The following is a 13964-nucleotide window of genomic DNA, read 5'->3' on the forward strand; positions in this document are numbered from 1 at the left end:
AGTAGGACTCTACATAGAGTCCTACTAGGAGTCTCATGCCCAAGGATAATACTTATCCTTAAAACACCCTCATCACTACAAGCCAACTAAGATGGCCACTCCCATATGCTCGGATATACATTCCTGACAGAGCTGCCTTATCTCAGTCCCTTGTCATTCGGGCCGTGTGATCGAAAGCCAATTTACCGAATTGCACCCTGCCAAGCTACACATAGCTCGGCCCTCTCCATTGACAACATCTCGATTCGATAAAAGACTACCTTCAAATAGCTAGGTCCAGACCCTAGCAACCCATCTCTGGCCGACCTAGTGTGTCTTCTTAACCCAAGACCGAGCTACATCAGCTCTTATCTCGACCCATTGCATGGCCTAACTTCCAAAGAAGACTTTTCCTAGTTCGGCCCAATTTGTTCACAAATTACCCTCTCAAGTAGGTTGCGGGACCCAAAAAAAAAAACAATGATCTGCTACTAATGTGGGATTCATTTTCTTGCAACTCTCTTTTTGTCATTGTTTGGCCAAACAAAAGTAAAAAGGAAACAGAAGGTTAATTATTCAATAGACCTAGACCACCATGTGGCATTATTTACGTGGTGCTCCAAACCAATCATATAGCAAAAAAAATTATGGGCAAGACATGCTGACTTACCTTTGTTAAGTAGTTAGGAGACAAAGGATGACCTACTTAAATGTGTGCTGGCAATGTCATATAATACTTTGGGAGTATCTAATAAGTTTCCAAAGAAAAGAGCCCCAATCTTGTATTTGTTGCAATCATCAAATTGCTTCTTCACCATGTGGGCATTGCCGAATGTCCCCCATTTTTCCTGTGAACATACATTGTTTCATTTCAATATTGTGATGTGATTTTCTGCAAGGGATAGGAGACTGATACATGGAGGTGTGAGTGGGTTTGTGTCCGATGCAAGTGAAAGTTGTGGCATGAGATATAGCTCTTCACTTGCAGCCATTTACAGTTGTCCTTACTTCTCTTCTATTTGTATTTAGTTATACTGTTATGTTCAACTAGTTAATGCAACATGGAGACCTCCCATTTAGTTTGATAGGGCAAACATGTAGGGCCCATGTTGGAGTTAAATAATTTCAAATATTTTTTTGATATCCCTTTGGCTAGTGGTTGGTTTGGCAAAGGGATTGGGACATGATATTTTTAAGAATTTGTTTGAAAAGTGATTTTTTTAATGAAATAGTTATTATTTTTATTATCACACTTGAGTCTTTTTATATAGATGTATTATTTTTTAAATAATTTTACATCACCGACTCATAATGAAGTGGGTCCCACATTATCAGGTCTACTTTCATTGTAAATCCGTAGTATAAAATAATGTGAAAAAATGGTGCATTTATAATTTAATTTTGTAATATTCATTAAATTTATACTGATTATCAAACATAATATTAATAATAAAGGTTTTTGTTGCTCTTACAACACAACAAAAAGAGTTTCAAATTTTTTTCACCAATTATAAAATCTTTTTTTAACACTTTTGACTTATTTATAAAACATTTTTCACCAACCCATAATCAGAATAATTGTTAGCATTTGCATAACAACTAGAATAGTTAAATCTAAAAGCAAGTGGATTAGTAGTAGTTAACTACTTCTATTAAATAGCCATCCCTCTTTGAAAATTATTTAATTACTACTCAAAATTTTGAAAGCCCCCTTTGTGTGTTTTCAAAATTTTGGACCTTCTTTAAAGACTTTTCTTATTAGTTTGAAAATCCAAACATAGCCCCCACTAATCTGACTCCAAGTCAGCTTTCTGGAGTTCTACATATTCACTCCACACCAACCTTATATATGAAAAATGTTATGAATTCCAAATAATTTACTAAATGTTTTACCAAATTTCTCACATAGGTGTGAGACCACACAAATGGGTACCACACCCATGTGAGAGATTTGGTAAAAAACTTGGTAGATTATTTAGAGTCCCTAGTATTACTCACCTTATATATTATTATTGCGTCATTAGTATTTATGATTAGACAAATTGACATTCAAACATGCCATGGAAATTATAAATATTACATGAAAATATTGTGAAATACTTAAAATAATTTTATTCTTTCTCTTTTCCTCTTCATTTTTTTTTTTTTTTTTTGGGGTCTCATTAGCAATCATACGGGGTGTTTGGGAACCCGCTTTTAAGGCTAAAATAGCCTCAAACACTAAAAAAGCCAAATAACCTCAAATATCCTAAACCAATGATTTACATATATATATATATATATATTTTATAAAAAAAAGTAGCTTGGCATGGGGCAGCCTACACTGTCACGCTGACAGTGTAGGCACATGGTAGGTTCAGCCTAGTCCCACAGTGTAGGCACATATAGTAAATGACAATTTTGCTCCCTTAGGCAAATTTTAAAAAAAGTGAGGTTAGGGACAAATTTATCATTTCAGCCTCAAACATCATTTTAAACACATTTTTCAATATAACAACTCAAATAAAAATCCATCCTATCTTTCCAAATACAAAAACTAAAATAGCTTACTAAAATTGTCAAAAAGCATAAAAAATAGCCACTTCCCAAACACCCACATAGTTGCTTACCCTAGGAGTATTATGACTGCCATCATGAATAGAAGAAAATAAAGTTATTTCAGACATTTTGTAATATTTGAGATATCATGTATAAGTCACATAAATTCTTGACAAAAAATTTATATTATTTAGTTATGGAATAAAGTAAGTGATAGCTCAAAAGATAAAATGTAATTTGCCTTATCTTCATGCCATCTTATTTGGTAATTATTCCAAACTTCCACAATTTTGTGGAGGATCAAATTTCAAACATTGTACCATTCATTCATGTTCTAGTTTTAATAGAAGTCATGAGCCATTTAATAAGTGAGTTTGGTGAGCAATTATTCACTATTACATATGATCGTAACATAGTCATGCCATAAATAAATTCAAATTGTTTATTTATGTGAGATTTACTTGAAATTCATATAAATAAACGATTAAGATTTATTTATGATAGGATAAAATACATTTTTCATTCTTATAATTTGATTTAAATTTCACTTTGGCCCTATTATTTTAATTTGAATAATTTAGTTCTTATGCTTTAAGTCCAGTTTCAGATGGTCCTTTGATCTAAATTTTTGTTAATTTTTTGTACATGTACGCCTTAGAAGATAGTGTTATAAAATCGTTAATTTTAACCTCTAATTTAAACCAAAAAAAAAATCAAAGTGAAACTAAAGTTAAAATGTAGGGAGTAAAATAAAATTTGAATCAAATTATATAAATTAAAAATGTACTTTAGAGGCACACACGATAGATTTACCACAAAGTGGCATAACACACCACAAACCTTTGTAACTTTCACCACAAAACTTTCTTATTGTGAGGCATTTTTTAGGGGTGCACGCTATAGATTTCTCCAACATATGTAAAGGTTACAGGTGTTTTTATTTATTTATTTATTCATATATGATATTACAATGAAACTCAATGAATTACAATCACAATCAATGAATTACAATCACAATAATATATATCAAATACAACACAATCAATACAAAGAAACTCCCAAAGTGGGACAGAGAACAAGACCCACCTGTAGGCGGGGAGATTCAAATCATTGACCTTCTAGTGAGTTCAACATCACAACCAAAGCTAACAATATTAGATGTATATATATAATGTGGCAATATCAAACTAGCAAAGATACTAAAAACCCAAAAATATATGGTGGAATCTAAAATGTGAGAAATTAGAGATTTGTTTGAAGAAGCAGTATGATATTTCGAAGTGACACTAATAATATGTGGAGTACAATTGATGAAATGCATTAAAAATAGATCGAACCAATTATGTATTCCAGAGATTGGATTCACAGCCTTGCATTGTAGAAATTATTCCCAGTTAAATTAGACAACCCCACACAGAAATAGCTTCTCATAACCAAGACATGCATCTAATGCTTTGATTGCTAAAAGACTCAGGCATAAATATAAAAAATATATTTGTAGATATTGAAACTTGGAATCTCAAATTTTCTGCCATTTGGAAAACAAGAAAAGACAATATCCAGCAGTGGAGATCATTTTAATTCTCGATATAAGAAACAACAAAACACAAATTTTTTTTATTTCATTTTTGTTTCTCCTTTTATCAGCGATCAACCCCCACAATAAATGAGGTGTGAGGATGCATTGGAAAAACTAAGAACATAAATTGGAGCTCTCTTATGCATATATCATTAAACACTAATAAATATATTGATGTCAATAAAACTAACAACCTAGGCATAAGAAAGGAACTTACAGTCTAGATTATTCGTCTATGCTGCTACAAGTAAAATTTGGATGGAAACAACCAGCAGATAGACATGAATTCTTGAACCCATTATTCAAGCAAGAACCATGTAGATTCTTGAACTCACTGAATGACCATGAAAAACTTCAAAATCACCTAATTCTTTCCTTCAGTTCCAGTTGTTCAGTATAACTCCTCAAGATAAGAAAGTTTCTTCATGACTGTAGTCAACATATGGATAGCTGCAATTCGAACCATATGAAAGCACATGGGCATCAAAATTATTTGTTCAAGTAATTACAATACAGCAACTGCACACCATGATCTAATTTCCTTCACAACAGAACAGAAAGAAAAAGAAATCCATTGTAGCACCAGAGTCAATATGAACTAATAGTAAATATGAGGTGTTTGTAAGAGGAAACCTGCTAATCTTGTAGATTCCTCAAGAAGAAGAGAGATTCAAGGCATTTACAAAATTAAAGGCCCATGCAAGTTTGATTTTTGAGTTAGATTAGTCATTAGGGACAAGAGTACTAGCACCTTTTCTGGGGAACAAATTTCCACTCGGGTCATTTTCCAGTGAAGCTGTAAAATAAGTTGCCAATTGTGCATCATGATAATCACAAGATGCTAGAGACTTTTTTTACTATGGGGTCGTAAATGTAACATGAGAAGAAGGTAAATGAAAGCCTAAGTATACACATCAACACATTACTTCTACACTTAAATCTCTGTTTTTCTTATCTCAATGCACTCCCATCTGCACAGTTTTGTATGAGTCCCAAGACACCAAGGTGGTATTTTGTGTAATGGGTATACACAGTGCGTAGCTTCTCTCTCACCTGTGGGTCAACATTTCAAATTTTGCCTGCCACATGATTTGGGCATTTAGGGAGGAGAAATTATGTGGATGATGTTGGGGATCGAGGGCACACCAAGAAACACAAACAAGCAATAACACAAGAGTTTTAACGTGGTTCGGCAAGTCGCCTACGTCCACGGGCAGCGGATTTCACTATATGGAGAGAAATGGAATAATTACAACGGAAACAATACACGGATAGTTTTTCTCTCTATCTCACTCTCCCCTTAACCTCTCTATTTATACACATTACAGATGAAGGAGAGAGTCTTCCATGTGAGTTGGCTGCCAGCCTTTTCTCCTTTCGGTGGCCGTCCACCTCTGCGGCTTGTCGGTTGGAAGCCGCATTCCTTGACATGTTGTGTTGTGCTTTCACATTGGAGAGAATCACCCCTCACATGGGGTGATATCAACAAATCACCCCCTCAACCCATGTGAGGTGATCTAGTACACACATTGCTGCTAATCTTGTTATGTCCAAATTTCAGTATAGTCTGCATCTCCTCACTGAGACGTTTGCATCCCCTGAAGCTAGAGATTACACACCAGAGATACAAGAGGAGGAGGGAATCCTACATCCTCAACTCAACTCAACTCACACCACTCTCTGATTTGGAGAGAGCCTCTGCTCCTATCTCCCATAGATCTCTTCCACGCTTCCTGTCTCGGATGTCTTCACCTGCTATGCTTGAACTTGTGTAACCAAGATATCATACACCCTCTGATTAGATGTCCTGTACCCCCTGCTGGGATGCCCTTGACTATCATGCCTTTGCCCTCTGCAGTTCTGAATATTCTGCAAAATATTCCGTCCATAGTGATCGATCAACACTGCCTTGCACCTGAAGGTGCTCAGTTCCGAGAGATGTTGACCAAGTCCGAACAATGTTGGAACTTGATCCCAGGAACCACTTTTGTGAGCATATCGGCCGGATTATCTACAGTACTAATCTTTTGAAGCAGAATATCCCTTCATTCACAATTTCTCGGATGAAATGGAAACGGACATCAATATGCTTAGTGCGGGAATGATCAACCTGGTTCTTTGCCAAACAAATGGCACTCTGATTGTCACAGTACACCTCAACATGCTTATGAACAATACCCAAGTCCTCAATCAACCCGTGTAGCCAAATAGCTTCCTTAAAGGCTTCTGTCACTGCCATGTACTCTGCCTCTGTAGTAGACAAAGCCACCGTTGACTGAAGTGTTGACCTCCAACTCACCGGCCCTTTAGCAAGCGTAAATAAATACCCTGTTGTTGATCGGCACTTGTCCAAGTCACCAGCATAATCTGAGTCCACATATCCAACCAAATTCTGTCTGAGTCGGTTATCTTTCTCGAACTTCAATCCCAGATTAACCGTGCCATGTATGTACCTTAGGATCCATTTCACTGCCTGCCAGTGATCTTTTCCTGGATAATGCATATACCTGCTTACCATAGTCACAGCATGTGAGATGTCAGACCTTGTACAAACCATAGCATACATTAATGCACCAACTGCATTTGCATATGGAACTTGTGCCATATGCTTCCATTCTTCTTCTGTGCGTGGAGACATCGAAGCACTAAGCTTGAAATGAGGGGCCAATGGTGTACTCACAGCTTTTGTTTTCTCATTTATGCCAAATATGTCTAACACCTTTTTCAAATATTGAGTTTGTGTCAGATGAACCGTGCCCTTCTTCCTGTCTCTCTTGATCTTCGTGTCAAGAATTTTCTTTGCTTCTCCCAAATCCTTCATTTCAAACTCTCTTGCTAACTGTGTTTTGAGTTTGTCAATCTCCTCATTGCTCTTTGATGCAATTAACATATCATCTACATATAAGAGCAAATAGATGAAGGACCTATCTGGAAGCTTACGAAAATATACACAATGATCAAATTGACTTCTTGTGTATTTTTTCTCTATCATGAACCGATCAAATCTTTTGTACCACTGTCTCGGGGATTGCTTCAATCCGTACAACGATTTGTTCAGCTTACAAGCCCAATTCTCTTTTCCAGTAACTTTGAAACGATCTGGTTGGGACATATATATCTCCTCTTCAAGATCTCCATGTAAAAAGGCAGTTTTGACATCGAGTTGAGCGAGCTCGAGATCAAACTGTGCAACCAAAGCTAGCAAGATACGAATAGACGTGTGCTTCACAACAGGTGAGAATACCTCATTGTAGTCTATTCCTTCCTTTTGGGCATACCCTTTAGCTACCAATCTAGCTTCGAATCTGATGTTGTCTTTGCCTGGGATGCCTTCTTTCTTGGTGTAAACCCACTTGCATCCAATTGCTTTCTTGCCTTTTGGAAGTTGCACCAACTCCCAAGTCTGGTTCTTGTGAAGTGACCCGATCTCTTCATCCATAGCCTCCTTCCAATTGACACTTTCTGCATGCTGCACGGCTTCTTTAAAAGTGCAAGGAACATTGTCTTCAATGATTGGAAGTGCATAGGCTACCATATCGGTCATCCAAACGGGTTGTTTAGTAACCCTTTTTCCTTTCCTGATTGCAATGGGTTCTGATTGTTGTGGGGCCTCTGGATCTTCATTTTCATCTGAACTCTCTTCAGAGCTATCCATTGAGACTTCTTCAGGATGGTTGATTGGCTGACTAGTCTTTGCTGGAGTCTCAAACTCCACCTGCACTGACTTCTTCAATGTTTCATCATTTTCTTGAGGATTTGGTTGCTTCAGCATTGTAGACTCATCAAAGGTAACGTCTCTTCTAGTGACAACTTTCTTTAATTCAGGGCACCAAAGTCTGTATCCCTAAACACCGTCACTGAAGCCCAAGAAGATGGCTTTCTTGGCTCTTGGATCCAACTTAGATTCTGTAACATGAAAGTAAGCTGGACATCCAAAGATACGTAGCTGATCATAATCAGTAGCTGGCACTCCTGACCATACCTCCATGGGAGTCTTGCCATCTAGTGCTGCAATAGGTAGTCGGTTAACAAGATGACGAGCATAGTTCAATGCCTCGCCCCAAAATGCCTTGCTCAATCCAGAATGTGACAACATACACTAGACTTTCTCTACCAAAGTGCGGTTCATGCGTTTTGCAACTCCATTTTGCTGCGATGTTCCAGGAACTGTGAAATGTCTCACTATCCCTTCATTCTGGCAAACCTCAAAGAAGGGATCGGATGTGTATTCCCCGCCATTGTCAGATCTGAGCTTCTTGATCTTTCTGCCTGTCTGGGTCTCAATCATTTTCTTCCACATAAGAAAGATTTCTAATACTTCATCTTTATGCTTCATTGTGTAAACCCAAACTCTTCTTGAGAAATCATCAATGAACGACACAAAGTAGTGTTTACCTCCCAATGAAGCATTCTTGGAAGGACCCCATACATTGGTGTGAACGTAGTCTAGAATCCCTTTGGTACGATGAATAGCAATACCAAACTTGATTCTTGTTTGCTTGCCCAGTACACAATGCTCGCAGAACTCAAGCTTCCCTATTTTGGCGCCTTTCAATAGGCCTTGCTTTACCAACCCTTGTAAAGTCTTCTCACCGACATGCCCTAGGCGCATGTGCCAAAGTCTGGAAATGTCTGATACATCATCTTCTGAGCTAGTGGAGACAGCCACTCTCCCTATGACTGTAGAGCCGTCTAGGAAATATAAATTTCCCTTTCAAGTACCCTTCATTGCAACAAATGCTCCTCGAACAACTTTGAGGACTCCACCTTCCATAGTTACTCTGTAACCTTTGGAGTCTAAAACTCCCACTGAGATGAGATTCTTTGTCAAATATGGTACATACCAAACATCTTCAAGAATTCTGATTGTTCCATCTTGTATCTTCAGTCGAACAGTTCCAATCCCCTTTGTCTGGCAAGCTTGGTCGTTGCCTATTAGCACAACTCTTCCATCGAACTCTCGTAAGCTCGAGAACCACTGCTTGTTAGGACACATGTGGTAGGAACATCCGGAATCTAGAATCCATTCATCAGACTGGCCATATGATGAAACTGTGAAGGCTGATCCTTCACCATTATCTCCATCTCGTGCAACGTTCACCTTTTCCTCTTTTTGGTCTTTATTAGGGCAATCTTTTACCCAATGCCCCTTCTGGCGACAAGCAGCACACTCGTCTTTTGCAAGACGTCTTCTATCTGATGATTTCCCTCTAGATTTTGAGCGAGACTTTCCTCGCCCTGTATATCTTCTGTTATTTGTCCTGCCTCTGACTGTTAATGCCTCGGATGTTGAGTCCCTGTTTGCAGATTTATCTTTCCTTCTGAACTCATTATTTACCAAGGCGTTTGCAACATCAACATACTTGATCTTTTCTTTACCGTACAGTAAAGTGGTGGTGAGATGATCATATGAGTCAGGCAAGGAATTCAACAGTAACAGTGCTTTATCTTCATCACCAATGTGATCATCCAAGTTTTTTAAGTCGGTAAGAATTTTGTTGAAATTGTTTAGGTGTTCGTTCATCGAAATACCTTTCTTGTAGTCAAAACAAAACAACCTCTTCTTCAAGTAGAGCCGGTTCTCAATACTCTTTGTCATGAACTTATCTTCCAGCGCCTTCCAAAGCTCCTTCGCAATATCATATTCTGTGAAGGCATATTTCTCCTCTTTTGCAAGGCAAAGTCGGATGGAACTGCAGGCCAAGAGATTCACTTTCTCCTATTCTATCCTGTCCAGGTCATCTGGTTTGTCTCCCAAAGTGAACTGCAAGTTCATCTGGACAAGCATATCTTTAACTTCGCATCTTTACATGCCAAAGTTGCTGCTTCCATCAAACTTTTCTACCTTGAACTTAGCATGGGACATCGGGGTCCAATGCCTAGAGTTGCTTGTAGTTGCTGGATTACTTATGGACTCGGTTGATCTCGTCTCTGTAGATTCTGCCATTAAGACTTTTTTTTTTTTAGAAACTCCGATTCAAGAAACTAACCGTACGGATGTGTCCGGAATACTCCAAATAGTTGGAAAGTACTATTAGATCGTCAGAAACGGACTCCGAATGACTCAGATCAAGCCAAAATAGTTTGAACGCCTCAGATCTGTGGCTACTCCTTAGCCACGTAGCACTGGATCCTTCCTCCACGTGCTGACGTGGCGCTGACGGGACGGCTGACGTGTCAGACACGTGGCAATCCGGCTGACGTAGCAGATGACGTGGCAATCCGACTGACGTGGCGCTGACCTGGCAACCACGTATGCGCTGAGTTGGCGCTGAATTGGTACGTGACGTAGAGATGACGTCACTCCCACGCGCATGTCACTTGCCGTCTTCCTCTCGCCGCGCGTGAGGGTGTGTGGATGCGCGTATACTGACTCTCCGATTGCTGTAATGGTGCGTGAAGCGTGTGGTGAGACTGGAATTCACACGCGATGTTCAGGCAGCGCGTGGAGGCGCGTTCTAGCTCATCTTGGCCTATGCTTTGCAGTTCTGGACTCCTTTTCTCAAGGGCTTCCTCCTAGTATGCTCAAAAGTGGATTTCAGTCACTTCGAAATCTGGGCACTTTCGGAAAAAATTCGATTTTTCACTACCCGAGCTCTGATGCCAATTGTTGGGGATCGAGGGCACACCAAGAAACACAAACAAGCAATAAAACAAGAGTTTTAACGTGGTTTGGCAAGTCGCCTACGTCCACAGGCAGCGGATTTCACTATATGGAGAGAAATGGAAGAATTACAACGGAAACAATACACGGATAGTTTTTCTCTCTATCTCACTCTCCCCTTAACCTCTCTATTTGTACACATTACAGATGAAGGAGAGAGTCTTCCATGTAAGCTGGCTGCCAGCCCTTTCTCCTTTCGGTGGCCGTCCACCTTTGCGGCTTGTCGGTTGGCAGCCGCATTCCTTGACATGCTGTGTTATCCTTTCACATTGGAGAGAATCACCCCTCACATTGGGTGATATCAACAGATGAATCCTTTTTTTTATATATAAATAAATGCTCATTTAAAGATTGGAGATGTAGGCCATAAGTCCAATTTCAAAACATCTAGGCTAATAGTCTCAGACTCTATTCTTTTGGGGTTGAAAAGACAAAATAATTTAAAAGACCATATTGCCTCTACCTATCTGTCCACGTCACATATATGTCCATTTGTCATCTCCTTATTTATTCACAAGTTATCTATTAGTCTACCTAATCTATCTATCTGTTCCTATCACCACTATCACCAATCACCACCGCCATTGCCATCACCGGTGCCGACAGTGGTCTAGCTGTGATCTAGTGGCAATGGAGTAAAAATAGAAAAAAAAAATCTTTAAAACAATAATTTGTTCTTCTTGTTGAATAATTTTATTGATCACGTCATTATGTCCATAAAAGATCAATTCTTAAACCTAATGTCATATCTCATAGAAAATAGATTTATCACCAATAAAACCTTAAAGATTAAAATTTTTTGTAGTAAAAAATTATTACTGAGAATCTTTTTCCAATAATTAAGTTCTTTGACATCCACATTAACATATTAATTTCCATCAATTTATTGGTTGGTTATACTAAACCCCATCAACTATTAGCAAATATCATTTTGACTCCCTCATTTATGAAAAATATCTAAAACGTGAGCTCCAATCCTTTCATCAAACTTATATCTAATAGAGGGAGAGTTACTTTGTTCATCAAATCAAGGGAACTTTATCCTTTCATCAAATTTGTAGGTAACTGTTGGATCGGACATCCTCCCAGACATCATCTCGGACAACCTTTTCCTTGCAAAATTGCCCATAAAGGTGTTGGTAAATTTACACAAACCGGTTGATCGGCCAGACATTCGCCCGGTTGTTCTCTCGGTCAACCAGTGCTTTGATGAAAAATGCAAATTATCTGTTGGAACGCTCGATATCAGATAAAACTTTTACTCAAATTTAATAGGGAAAAAAAATGTTGAAAATACTCTACGCATCTTGAAAAATCTTCCACCTAAAACCCAAGTTGGTGTCTTGATTTAAATGAAAATACCAATAACAGGTAGTATGGTAAAGGAATCAAATCGAGTTGGGCAAAATTATTTAAATATATTTTAAATTTTTAAAAAAATTAAAATGTATTTAAATTTAATTTATTTATGTTTTGAAACGAATTCATATGAGCTTTAATCTTATCACTATTGGAGAGCAACTTGTTTTTTTAAATGCATATAATCGAATCAAATCAAATCGAATCGAGTAATACCATGTTAAAATTTGAACTAAAAACTTAATGAATTTCAAAATATGTTTAAATTTTACTTATACAATGAACTGGTCTCCAACAAATTTTTAATGAGCTTAGTCCCAATAGCTTTTTTTTTTTTACAACCTACAGCTAATTAAGATAACCTAATTTTTAGGTCGTTTATCTTAAAAAAAAATTCTTATTGTTACGTGCCTAAATCATCCAAAGTCATAATAAAATAAATCTCATTTTGATGTTAAGTCCTCATCCTTAAAAAATTTTGGCCCCTTAGCAAACAAACATATAATTTTGTACGAAAATTTTACAAAAAAAATTATTTGTAGATTATTATTACTGTTATCCATGGCCCCAAATTTTGAAAAATCTCATCATTCCATACACTTTTTAAGAATTTACAAGATAAAATTAGCATTTTGATCCCTAAAATTTAGGACAAATTATACTAACGGTCTCTGTAGTTTGTGATTTGTGTCATTTTAGTTCCTAATCTTTCAATTGTAATACATTTGACTCTAAAGTTTGAATCTCATGCTAAATAAGGACAATTGAAGACAAAAACTCCATTCCAAACAAAAAATGCTCCATTTCAAAGGCAAAATCGTCAACTTGATAAAATATATACTAGTTTGACAAAAATAAATGTCAAAAAGTTATTTTTGAATTTTTAAAAATCATTTTTAACCACCAAAGATAAAATTATATAAAAATGATTAATCTTTTACATTTTTACATTTTTATTTTTTTTACTAGATTAATTTTTAGTATGTATTTGGATAATGATCATGTAATAGGTGGCTGTTTTGTTGATGTTTTTGGATGGTTATCATGTCATAGATGGTTGTTTTGTTGTTATTTTTGGATAGTTATCATGTAATGGATGATTATTAGACTTTTAATATGTAATCGATATGTTTAATATATAAAATGTTTTTAGTTTTGAATTTTTTGATTTAATAGATTACTTTAATAATAATATCAAAGTTGTCACCATATTTGACTTTTGAAAAAATCAAAACTAATTTAACAAAAATGAATATAAAAAATGAATTTAAAAAAAAAAATTATTTCTACCCTCCAACAGATAAAATTATATAAATGTGGTGTGTTTTTAATTTTTTTTCACCAATTTAATTTTTAGTTTCTTAGAAAAAAAAATTTAAATAGATTTTGAAAACCAAACAAAATAGAATTTTATAACCAAGAAAGTGTCATTATTATTTATTAAAAAAACGCCATTACATTTCAAACAACATATAAGTTAACCAATACAAAATAAGTTGTATGACGACTTACCTTTGAAATGGACCGTTGGCAAAGGAAACATCTTTGATTGTTCTTGTTTTGAATAAGATTTAAAATTTAGGGTAAAATGTATTACAATTAAAAAGTCAAGGACCAAAGTAACACAAGTCCCAAATTATAGGAACTGTTAATATAATTCGGCCTAAAAATTATATAAATTTATTTGGGTTATTTACATGAAGACTTTCTAAACTATTGAAAAGTATCACTTTTACCCCCCCTAAACTATAAAAGGGTAGAGATAGGCCCCCTAAACTACTGAAAAGTATCACTTTACCCTCTAAATTATAGAAGCGCACAAATGTCCCTAAATTATAAAACGTA

The sequence above is a fragment of the Camellia sinensis genome, chromosome 4, assembly GCF_055761805.1.
Source record: "Camellia sinensis isolate YWXY chromosome 4, ASM5576180v1, whole genome shotgun sequence".
Lineage (NCBI taxonomy): Eukaryota > Viridiplantae > Streptophyta > Magnoliopsida > Ericales > Theaceae > Camellia > Camellia sinensis.